The following is a 10,002-nucleotide window of genomic DNA, read 5'->3' as shown; positions in this document are numbered from 1 at the left end:
ATATTTCTACTACATTTTAAAATACTTACCTTGAACTGTTAGAAGGCTGGCACAGGCTTCAGTCAATCCACTCTTGGTGGACTGAACCTTCTGGATCACCGCACTCATGATAGTGCGGTGCTCCTCGTCGATGGAAGCGCTGCGAAGCGCTTCCAGCAGATTTTCCGGTACCTCTGGATGGACAAAGGTCACCGGCACAGGCGTCTCGCCCCTCTTAGAGGGAGGCCGCCTGCCCGAGCCCGGAACCGCTGGAGGGTCCAGCGCGGTGTTCGGCTGAGCGCCGAACTCGGAGCTCTCGGGGGCCTCCAGGACTGTCTCCCCTCGACCCGGTGCCTCTTGAGGCACCACCTCGGCGTCGTCAGCAGGATGAGGGGCGGTGGCGGTCAGGACTGGATCACTATCCATGTCCGACGAGCCCAGGGAGTCGTCCGATGATACATCAATGCTGGTTCGCGGCGGCCTGCATAATCATATTCGGCGTTAGGGAAAGCAGTGCGACAAAAGAATGCTATGAGTTACTCTGGTATCCGAATACTTACGATCTCCCTAGGGGCTTGGCCCGGGGCAACCACTCGTCCTCGCCTTCGTCGGCGGTGGTGGAACTATCCGGAAGGAGAGTCCTCCCCTTCTTGGACCCTTCGGCCTCCCCAGTTGGGGCGGCCTTCCTTTTCTTGTCTCCCCCACCTGGAGGGGAAGCATCTTCTTCTTCCTCCTCGTCTTCAGGGGAGGAGTGTGCCGCAGAGTTATCAGACGATGAGTCCGATAACACCTGGCATCGGGAACTCTTTCAGGCTCCCTTGGCCTTCTTGGTCTTCTCCGGCACCTTGTAAGGAGCCGGAGCCAGCATCTCTGTCAGGAGAGCACCCACAGTGTCTTCGGGCAAAGGGGCTGGGCAGTTAATCTGCCCTGCCATCTCCACCCAGTCCTATCAAAGGCATGGAGATTAGACCCCGCACATAATTAAGCTGGGGAAAATAAATGTCTTACGTGACATATTAAACTCACCGAACGCGCTAGGCGCTTTGCACTTAGTCTGCGGTCCTCGGCGAGAGAAGGAGGGACCTCGGCGCCCTTGAACAGCACCTTCTAGACGTCCTTGTGCGTTGTATGAAAGAGCTCGCTTAGAGTCTGGTGCTGGGCCAGGTCGAACTCTCATAAGGTAAAATCCCGTTGTTGACACGGGAGGATCCGGCGGATGAGCATAACTTGGACTACGTTGACAAGCTTGAGCTTCTTGCTTGCCATACTCCGGATACATTTCAGGAGTCCGTCCAGCTCCACCGATGAACCCCGCGACAAGCCCTTCTCTTTCCAGGAAGTGAGCCGTGTAGGGAATCCGGATCGAAACTCGGGGGCTGCCGCCCATTTGGCATCACGCGGCTCGGTGATGTAGAACCACGCCGACTGCCATCCCTTTATTGTCTCCACGAAGGAGCCTTCGAGCCATATGACGTTGGGCATCTTACCCACCATGGCTCCGCCGCATTCTGCTTGTTGGCCTCATACCACCTTTGGCTTAATATTGAAGGTCTTTAACCACAGGCCGAAGTGGGGTCGGATGCGAAGGAAAGTCTCGCACACAACGATGAACGCCGAAATGTTGAGGATGAAGTTTGGGGCCAGATCATGAAAGTCCAGCCCATAGTAGAACATGAGACCACAGACGAATGGATGGAGGGGAAACCCTAGTCCACGGAGGAAGTGGTGGAGGAATACTACCCTCTAATGGGGCCTGGGAGTGGGGATGAGCTGCCCCTCATCTGGGAGCCGGTGCGCGATGTCGTCGGGCAGGTATCCGGCTCTCCTCAGTTTCTTGACATCTCCCTCCGTGACGGAGGAGACCATCCACTTGCCTCCCGCTCCGGACATGATTGGAGAAGGTCGAGGTGGGAAGTGCGGACTTGGGCGCTAGAGCTCGAGTGTGCGAAGACGGATGAGCAAAGGAGGAAGAAGGCGTGGATAGAAAGGTGAATCCTTATCCCTTTATATGGGCGGACGAAGCTAAGCGTCCCCACTTGCCTGGTAAAACTCACTTATCCCCCAAGCGCCGCAATTGATGGCGCGGTTGGGTTACCCATGCCCATATTGATGAGAATCCCGTAATAAGGGGGCACGATCTCTGCTTTGACAAGACGTGTCGAAAAACTGCCTCGCGTTATGTGCGGGGCTGGTTAAAAGAAACGGTTCGAATAATCACCGGGCCATGACCTAACGTCATGCTGCCAAATCAAGCCAACAAATTGGATCTGCAAAAATATTATTCTCTCTACAATGGAATGTGGAACTTATTTTGCACGGTCGGAACTATCCTCGTATTCAAATTCTTCTGTGATGTATTCGGATCAGGAACCCGCCTTGCAATGCCGAAGACAATACTGCGCGCTGGACTCATCGTCATTGAAGCCTGGTTCAGGGGCTACTAAGGGAGTCCTGGATTAGGGGGTCTCCGGACAGATGGACTATCTCCATTGGCCGGACTGTTAGACTATGAAGATACAAGATTGAAGACTTCGTCTCGTGTCCGGATGGGACTCTACTTGGCGTGGAAGGCAAGCTAGGCAATACGGATATGGATATCTCCTCCTTTGTAACCGACCTTGTGTAACCCTAACCCTCTCTGGTGTCTATATAAACCGAAGGGTTTTAGTCCATAGGACAACAACCATAACATACAATCATACCATAGGCTAGCTTCTAGGGTTTAGCCTCTCTGATCTCGTGGTAGATCTACTCTTGTACTACCCATATCATCAATATTAATCAAGCAGGACATAGGGTTTTACCTCCATCGAGAGGGCCCGACCTGGGTAAAATATCGTGTACCCTGCCTCCTGTTACCATCCGGCCTAGATGCACAGTTCGGGACCCCCTAGCTGAGATCCGCCGGTTTTGACACCGACAGCGGAGCTTACGGTAAAAGCTCTACCCGTGCCATCCTCCTCGACGGGCACCTTCTTGGTTTCTGGTAGGGCCGTCGTGGACCTCTTGCTCCCGCTGGCGGAACTCTCTGGCATGTCCTCAACGGTAATGCGGTGCTCCGAATAGGCGCGTTTGCCGGAGGAGGTGTTGGAGTCCTTGCCGGGGTCGGAAGTCTTGCCGAAAGGGGCCTTGCCGGTTTTCTTCCCTCCCTGGGCCTCAGTGGCAGGAACAGGCGTCTTGGCTGCAGCCGCTGCAGCTGCCTCCCGGTAGAGTTGGTCGGCACAGATAAGCGCGTCCTTCTTGTCGGAGGGGATGGTGATGATGCTCATTGGCCCGGGCATCTTCAACATGTTGTGAGCGTAATGTGATGCCGCCATAAACTTGGCCAGTGCTGGGCGGCCGAGGATCCCATTATAAGGCAAGGGGATCTTAGCAAAATCGAAAACGATCTTCTCTGTCCAATAGTTCAGCTCGCCCCCAAACATGACGAGCAACGTGACTTTACCCTTCGGCTGACTCCTCCCCGGATTGACCCCTTGAAACGTGCCCGTCTCCTCGAGATGTCCATTGGGGATCTGTAGCCTTTCAATCACAGCAGGCGATATCAAGTTCAGACCGGCCCCGCCGTCAACTAGTATTTTTGTCACCTTGAGGTTGTGTATTGTTGGGGAAACCAACAACGGAAAACACCCGACCACAGTTGTGCGGTTAGGGTGATCCTCGGTGTCAAAAATAATAGGCGTGCTGGACCACTTCAGTGGGCTCTGGGCGTCGAACGATGGCTCCGCCGCAGCGACTTCGCGCGCCCACTGCTTTAGTTGGCGGTGAGAGGTGTGCAGTGAGGCGCCACCGACGATGCACATGGCCTCCGTAGCTTTCTGGAACTTGTGCTCGCTGATGACGCACAAGTATAGGGGATATATCATAGTCCTTTCGATGAGTAAGAGTGTCGAACCCAATGAGGAGCAGAAGGAAATGACAAGCGGTTTTCAGTAAGGTATTCTCTACAAGCACTGAAATTATCAGTAACAGATAGTTTTGTGATAAGGTAATTTGTAATGGGTAACAAGTAACAAAAGTAAACAAGGTGCAGCAAGGTGGCCCAATCCTTTTTGTTGCAAAGGAGAATCCTGGACAAACTCTTATATAAAGGAAAACGCTCCCGAGGACACATGGGAATTATCATCAATCTAGTTTTCATCACGCTCATATAATTCACGTTCTTACTTTGATAATTTGATATGTGGGTGGACCAGTGTTTGGGTACTGCCCTTACTTGGACAAGCATCCCACTTATGATTAACCCCTCTTGCAAGCATCTGCAATAAGAAAAGAAGTATTAAGGTAAACCTAACCATAGCATGAAACATATGGATCCAAATCAACCCCTTACGAAGCAGCATAAACTAGGGTTTAAGCTTCTGTCACTCTACCAACCCATCATCTACTTATTACTTCCCAATGCCTTCCCCTAGGCCCAAATAATGGTGAAGTGTCATGTAGTCAATGTTCACATGACACCACTAGAGGAAAGACAACATACATCTCATCAAAATATCGAACGGATACCAAAATCACATGACTACTTATAGCAAGACTTCTCCCATCTCCTCAGGAACAAAAGTAACTACTCACAAATCATAATCATGTTCATAATTAGAGGGGTATTAATATGCATAAAGGATCCGAACATATGATCTTCCACCAAATAAACCAACTAGCATCAACTACGAGGAGTAATCAACACTACTAGCAACCCACAGGTACCAATCTGAGGTTTTGGGACAAAGATTGGATACAGGATATGAACTAGGGTTTGAGAGGAGATGGTGCTGATGAAGATTTCGATGGAGATTGACCCCCTCCCGATTAGAGGGTCGATGGTGATGATTTCCCCCTGCCGGAGGGATGCTTCCCCGGCAGAACAGCTCCGCCGGAGCCCTAGATTGGTTCCGGCAAGGTTCCGCCTCATGGCGGCGGCGCTTCGTCCCGAAAGCTTGCTTACGATTTTTTGCCAGGGCGAAAGACTTCACATAGCCAAAGATGGGGACCGGAGGCCTACCAGGGGGCCCACGAGACAGGGGGCGTGCGCCCCACCCTCGTGGATGGTGGTTGGCCCCCCTCTGCTGCTTTCTTCGCCCAATATTTTTTATATATTCCAAAACTGACTTCTGTAGAGTTTCAGGACTTTTGGAGTTGTGCAGAATAGGTCTCTAATATTTGCTCCTTTTCCAACCCAGAATTCCAGCTGCCGTCATTCTCCCTCTTCATGCAAACCTTGTAAAATAAGAGAGAATATGCATAAGTATTGTGACATAATGTGTAATAGCAACCCATAACGCAATCAATATCGATATAAAAGCATGATGCAAAATGGACGTATCAACTCCCCCAAGCTTAGACCTCGCTTGTCCTCAAGCGGAAACCGACAACGAAAAATATGTCCACATGTTTAGAGATAGAGGTGTCGATAAAATAAAATACGTACATGAGGGCATCATGATCATTCTTATAACAGCAACATATATACATATATTGTCATATGATTTATTATGCTAAAGTAACAATCTATTCACAATGTGAAGTATGAATCAGAAATGTCATTGAAAACTAACAAACTATAATCTCAGTCATTGAAGCAATTGCAATTTATCATAACATCGGAAAGAGTCAATATAAGAGCTTTTCAGCAAGTCCACATACTAACTATCATTTAGTCTTTCACAATTGCTAACACTCACGCAATACTTATGAGGATGAAGCTTTAATCGGACACAGAGAAATATATGGGCTTATAGTTTTGCCTCCTATCCTTTTACCTCAAGGGTAATGTCAACAATAATAGTGCACGAAAACCCACATCCAATTAGCTATATATATCAGAATCTTTCCAACACACAGTGCTTGCAAAAGGATAACATGTAAAAAGGAAAGGTGAAGATCACCATGACTCTTGTATAAAGTATAAGACAAAAGTAAAAGATAAGCCCTTCGCAGAGGGAAGCAGAGGTTGTCATATGTTTTTATGGTTGGATGCACGAAATCTTAATGCAAAAGAACGCCACTTTATATAGCCACTTGTGATATGGACCTTTATTATGCAGTCCGTCGCTTTTATTTCTTCCACATCACAAGATCATATAAAGTTTATTTTCTCCACACTAATAGATCACACATATTTAGAGAGCAATTTTTATTGCTTGCAACAATAACAACTTAATTGAAGGATCTAACTCAATCCATATGTACATATGGTTGACTCTCATGGCAAAACTGGGTTTAAGGATATTTGGAAGCACAAGTAGTATCTCTACTTGGTGCAAAGAATTTGGCTAGCATGAGGGGCAAAGGCAATCTCAACATATTGGATGATCCATGACAATATAATTTATTTCGGATGTAAGAAAGCATAACCCATTACGTTGTCTTCCTTGTCCAACATCAACCTTTTAGTATGTCATATTTTAATGAGTGCTCACAATCATAAAAGATGTCCAAGATAGTATATTTATATGTGAAAACCTCTCTTTCTTTACTACTTCTTATTAATTGCAACGATGACCAAAACTATGTTTGTCAACTCTCAACAACTTTCATTCATCATACTCTTTATATGTGAAGTCATTACTCTCCATAAGATCAATATGATCTCTTTATTTCTTTTTATTTTCTCTCTTTTTTCTCAAGATCATAGCAAGATAACGAAGCCCTTGACTCAAAACTAATATTTATTATATATAGCTCACGGACTCGATTACATAGAAGGATCATAAAGCAAAACTCAAAACTAAATAATAATAAAACTTTATTCTACTAGATCAAGATATTACCAAAAGGATTGAACTAAGAAAAATGGTAAAGATAAAAGTGTGATGGTGATACGATACCGGGGCACTCCCCCAAGATTGGCAGTTGCTAAGGGGAGTGCCATACCCGATACTCAGTCCTCCTTTGGTGGTGAAGAAGAGATTGTTGATGATGTAGGCTTGTCGTCCAACATCGAGCGTAGGAGATTCTCCAACTTACGAATAATGCCCTTGAGTGCGATGATATGCTCTTGCAACAGAATATTTTCACGAGTTAGATACTTGTTCTGCACCTGAACTATTTCAATCATCTTGAAAGCTTCAATTTCAGTAGGGGTAAGAAGATTGTAATGAGGTTGAAGGATGTCTTCTTCTTCTGCTGCCGGAGCTTGCACTACAAAAAAATACACTTCCGTGATGATACGTGTTTGTCACAGTAGGTCGCATTTTTTGTCATGCATGTACATCCATGACGATTTTATGATAGAATCAAGATAGTCATACCTGTGTTGTCATAGAAGTGTTCCATGACATTACCAAAATTATCATCACGAAAGTGTCCACTTCCATGACGATAAATCGCGCGTCACAGAAGTGCTTTCATCAAGGGTGACCGACACGTGGCATCCACCACAACGGAACGCCGTTAAGCTATCGGGTCGGATTTTGGATCCGATAACCCGTTAACAGCCCTGACCAATGGGAAATTTCCATGTGTAAAATTCTGATTGGCTGAAGGAAACACGTGTTGCCTCACCGTTGGGACAGATATCATCCACTCATTGGACAGGAGGCGCCTACGATAGGTCGACACGTGGCATGCCCAATAGTGGCCCATTCCAGTGAAAAAGGCCGGCCCAATAAAAATTAGCAGGCCGGCCCATATAAGGCCTACTTGTGTCAGGTCCATTTAATCCCACGGCCCATACGAGATGTGCCAATTCGGCCCGTCAACGGCCCGTTAAAGATTTGACACCATTGCAGCCCATCGTCAGTTCGAGCCCGTTAACAGCCCACTATATATTTGGGCTCATTATCGGCCCGATGAGATTTTGGCCTGTTAACGGCCCATTTAATGGATGGGCCAATTTTCAGGATGTACATCTTTCGGCCTTTTAGCGACCCATTTAAATGTTGGGCTAATTTCTGGCCCGGTGTGTCTTTCAACCTATTGACGGCCCATAAATCTGATGGGCCATTTGTAGTCGGACCAGAGTTTCGGCCTTTTAGCGGCCAATTTAAGTGTTGGGCCAATTTCTGGCCCGGTGTCACTTTCAGCCTGTTCACGGCCCATAAATCAGTTGGGCCATTTGTAGTTGGACCTGAGTTTTGGCCTTTTAGCGACCCATTTATGTGTTCGGCCAATTCCCGGCCCTGTGTGCCTCTCAGCCTGTTAACGGACCATAAATGAGTTGGGCCATTTGTAGTCGGACCTTAGTTTTGGCCTTTTAACGGCCCATGCCCTTCATGGTCCAATACCAGCCCAGTTTCTCTTTCGGCCTGCTAAAGGCCCATAACACAGTTGGGCTGTTTACAATACGACCTGACTTTTGGCCTCTTAGCGGCCCATGATCTTCATGGTCCAGTACAAGCCCGCTGTCTTTTTCGGCCTGCTAAAGGCCTACTGTATAGTTGGGCCATATGTAGCCCAAACTTAGTAACGGCGTGTTAATGACCCGGGAGGTAAGAGGGCCGACCATTAGCTTTCGTCCTAGTAACGACCCATTAACTTAATGGGCCCACTAAAGTTCGTTCATGTTTTTAGGCCAAATTAGATAATTTGAGCCCATTACGACGAGCAATTATGCACAGGACCAAAACAGATCAAGCAAAGGTACGACATATAGGGAATAACGTTGCACATCCAACATATATTACTGGAAATTACATCCACTGGGCAATCAATGATTGATGCCAATGCAAATAAATGAGCAGAACCTAACCATCTACAACGTCACAATCTGCAACCTCAGCACAGATGACGCCCATAAGCATGTGGGCAAGTTCTTGCTACTTTGCTACACTGTCTCTGAAAACATTGATCAGTTGTTGTGTCGTGATAACCCACAAGTATAGGGGATCGCAACAGTTTTCGATAAGTAAGAGTGTCAAACCCAACGAGGAGCTAAAGGTAGAACAAATATTCCCTCAAGTTCTATCGACCATCGATACAACTCTACGCACGCTTGACGTTCGCTTTACCTAGAACAAGTATGAAACTAGAAGTACTTTGTAGGTGTTGTTGGATTGGTTTGCAAGATAATAAAGAGTACGTAAATAAAAAGTAGGGGCTGTTTAGATAAAGAAACAATAAAGTAAATATAGCGAGTGTGGAAAAGTGGTGGTAGGAGTTGCGAAATTGCCCCTAAGCAATTGACTACTTTACTAGACCGATAGCAAGTATTATGTGGGAGAGGCCACTGCTAGCATGTCATCCCTTACTTGGAATTCTATGCACTTATGATTGGAACTATTATCAAGCATCCGCAACTACTAATGTTCATTAAGGTAAAACCCAACCATAGCATTAAGATATATTGGTCCCCCTTCAATCCTGTATGCATCAATTTCTATGCTAGGTTGAAGCTTCTGTCACTCTTGCCCTCCAATACATAGTCCTATCAACATACAACTAACCCTATGGTGTGATCCACGCGCGCAATCATATGATGGGCACCAAAGGACAGCAACATAACCACAAGCAAATTAAATCAATCATAGCAATTCATCAACCACCGATAGGACAACGAAAATCTACTCAGATATCATAGGATGGCAACACATCATTGGATAATAATATGAAGCATAGAGCACCATGTTCAAGTAGAGGGTACAGCGGGTTGCGGGAGAGTGGACCGCTGTAGATAGAGGGGGGAAGGTGATGGAGATGTTGGTGAAGATGGCGGAGGTGTTGATGTAGATCGCGGTGATGATGATGGCCACGGCGGCGTTCCGACGCCACCGGAGGAGAGGGGGAGAGGGGCCCCCCTTGTTCCTCTTCTTCCTTGACCTCCTCCCTAGATGGGAGAAGGGTTTCCCCTCTGGTCCTTGGCCTCCATGGCATGGGAGGGGCGAGAGCCCCTCCGAGATTGGATCTATCTCTCTGTTTCTCTCTGTTTCTGCATTCTCTTCTGGCTCTGTTTCACCATTTCATGTATATATGGAGATCCGTAACTCCGATTGGCCTGAAACCTTCGCCGTGATTTTTTTCCGAATATTTGCTTTCTTGCGGCAAAAGAAGAGCGTCAACCGCCTTACGGTGGGCTCACGAGGGTAG

The sequence above is a fragment of the Triticum dicoccoides genome, chromosome 3A (assembly GCF_002162155.2).
Source record: "Triticum dicoccoides isolate Atlit2015 ecotype Zavitan chromosome 3A, WEW_v2.0, whole genome shotgun sequence".
NCBI lineage: Eukaryota > Viridiplantae > Streptophyta > Magnoliopsida > Poales > Poaceae > Triticum > Triticum dicoccoides.
This window is presented reverse-complemented; position numbering follows the sequence as displayed.